This window comes from Lissotriton vulgaris, chromosome 5 (genome assembly GCF_964263255.1).
Source record: "Lissotriton vulgaris chromosome 5, aLisVul1.2, whole genome shotgun sequence".
Lineage (NCBI taxonomy): Eukaryota > Metazoa > Chordata > Amphibia > Caudata > Salamandridae > Lissotriton > Lissotriton vulgaris.
In genome coordinates, this window is record NC_141693.1 from 1,497,113,306 (window position 1) to 1,497,115,805 (window position 2,500).

Consider the following 2,500-nt stretch of genomic DNA (forward strand, 5'->3'; position numbering starts at 1 on the left):
TGGAATACCCCTCCGTCCTGCAAGCCGGCCTGGGGTCCGGGGCGCCCGGGACGGAGGGTCGACCGGGGCCCAGGGAGGCTCTCCCCGGCCTGGACTAGGGTTCGGAAAGCCGGGACTGGGGCCGGGACCGGGCCCGGGGCTTGAGCTCCGTCCGGCAGGGCCCGGTGGAGCGGGAATACCCCTCCGTCCTGCAAGCCGGCCGGGGGTCCGGGGCGCCCGGGACGGAGGGTCGACCGGGGCCCAGGGAGGCTCTCCCCGGCCTGGACTAGGGTTCAGAAAGCCGGGACTGGGGCCGGCGGGCCCGGGGCTTGAGCCCCGTCCGGCAGGGCCCGGTGGAGCGGGAATACCCCTCCGTCCTGCTAGCCGGCCGGGGGTCCGGGGCGCCCGGGACAGAGGGTCCATCAGGGCCCGGGGAGGCCTGAAGCCCCGGAGCCCCGGAGCCCCGGAGCTCTGGAGCCCTGCAGCCCCAGAGCCCTGCAGGCCCGGGGCAGGCAGATTGGCGTCATTTGGGTCCCGGTCATCTGGTCGCCCCTCTCGCCTCGGCCATCTGGTCGCCTGCAATGCTTTCCTATAAAGCGACCAGATGGCCGGACTTCCCTGGAAGTGCCGATGAGGTGCCATTTGCCTCCCGGATCCCAGCCAGGGCTCCAGGAGGTTGGGCACGTTTGCGCCGTGGGTCCCCTCTGTCACCTCGAGTGCATGGATTACAAGAAATGGGGGTAATTTTCCTCCGGATTAGTAGGTGCAAGGGTATGCCCGAACACCCTTCCGGGGCTGGTTGTTCCCTGCTTGGGACCAGATGGGCGATGCCTGGGCAACACCTCCCAGGCATCCGGGGCTCCCTCCTCCGGCCCACAGAGTGGCAAAGTACCCGGGACGGGCTCCATGGGTCCCAGGCCCTGTAACCCTGGAGCCCTGCAGACCTCGAGCCCTGGAGCCCAGCAGCCCCGGAGCTCTGCAGCCCTGGAGCCCTGCAGCCCAGGAGCCCTGGAGCCCTGGAGCCCCGGAGCCCCGGAGCCCCGTAGCCCTGCAGTCCCTCGAGCCATGGAGCCCTGCAGTCCCCGAGCCCTGCAGACCCAGAGACCCAGAGACCCAGAGACCCATAGACCCAGAGCCCCAGAGCCCCGGAGGCCTGGAGCCTTGGAGCCCCGGAGCTCCCTACAGGCCTGGGGCAGGCAGATTGGTGTCATTTCGGTCCCGGCCATCTGGTCGCCCCTCTCGCCTCGGCCATCTGGTCGCCTGCAATGCTTTCCTATAAAGCGACCAGATGGCCGGACTTCCCTGGAAGTGCCGATGAGGTGCCATTTGCCTCCCGGATGGGGTGCTCTGGCCCAGGGCCCTGTCCTCCGGCCTGCCGCACTGTCAAAGGCCCGGCACTGGGTTCCGTGGTGCCCGGGGTGCCTCCCCGTGCTTGGCTGGGTTCAGGAGCTCCGTCCTGGGGCCCTCAGTTGCCCCGGGGAGGTTGGCCTCCTTGCCCGGGGGTCCGTCCTGGGTCCTGCCGCGTGGCAGGGTGCCTGGGACGGGGTCCGGAGGACCCGGGGTAGGCTTCCCCTGCGCCTCTGGGCCTGGGAGCCCCGGCAGGGTCGAGGGGCCTCGCCGGGCCCCGAGTGGGGTGCTTGGGCCCAGGGCCCCGTCCCTCCGGCCTGCCGCACTGCCAAAGGCCCGGGACTGGGTTCCGTGGTGCCCAGGGAGCCTCCCCTTGCTCCGCTGGGTTTTGGGAGCCCCGTCCGGGGCCCTGAGAGGGTGGCCCGTCCTGGGTCCTGCCGCGCGGCAGGGAGCCCCGGAGCCCCGGAGCCCCGGAGCCCTGCAGCTCCTGATCCCTACAGGCCTGGGGCAGGCAGATTGGTGTCATTACGGCCGCGGCAATCTTGTTGCCCCTCTCGCCTCGGCCATCTGGTCGCCAGCAATGCTTTCCTATGTAGCGACCAGATGGCCGGACTTCCCTGGAAGTCCCGATGAGGTGCCATTCGCCTCCAGGATCCGAGCGAGGGCTCCGGGAGCTCGCGCACTTTTTCGCCCTGGGTCCCCTCTGTCACCTTGTGTGCACGGATTACAAGAAATATGGGTAATTTTCCTCCGGATTGATAGGGACAAGGTACTCTCGGCCTAGCGGTCCTCAGCCGGCAGCTGGACGGGCCAGGATGTTGCCCCAGCCCCGGGTCTGTTCCTGGGCCTGCCGCGTGGCAGGAAGCCCTGGATGGGGTCCGGGAGGGCCCGGGGAGGCGTCCCCAGCGCCTCCGGTCTCCCAGATGGGGCCAGGGGCCCGGGTTGGGCTCCATCATGAGCACCACAGCTCCATGCCCAAACCCATTTGAACCGCCGCAGTGAAGGGGTTATAGGCGGGTATCTATTCGAATGCGAAAAATGCATGCCGTGACATCGCATTCCTTTACAGCGAGATGCCTTGGCATCACAAGTCAGTAGATCAACTTGATCTAGAGGACACACTAACTAAAGGCATAATAAAATCTATTTTTCAAACAGCAACCCGCGCAACAGG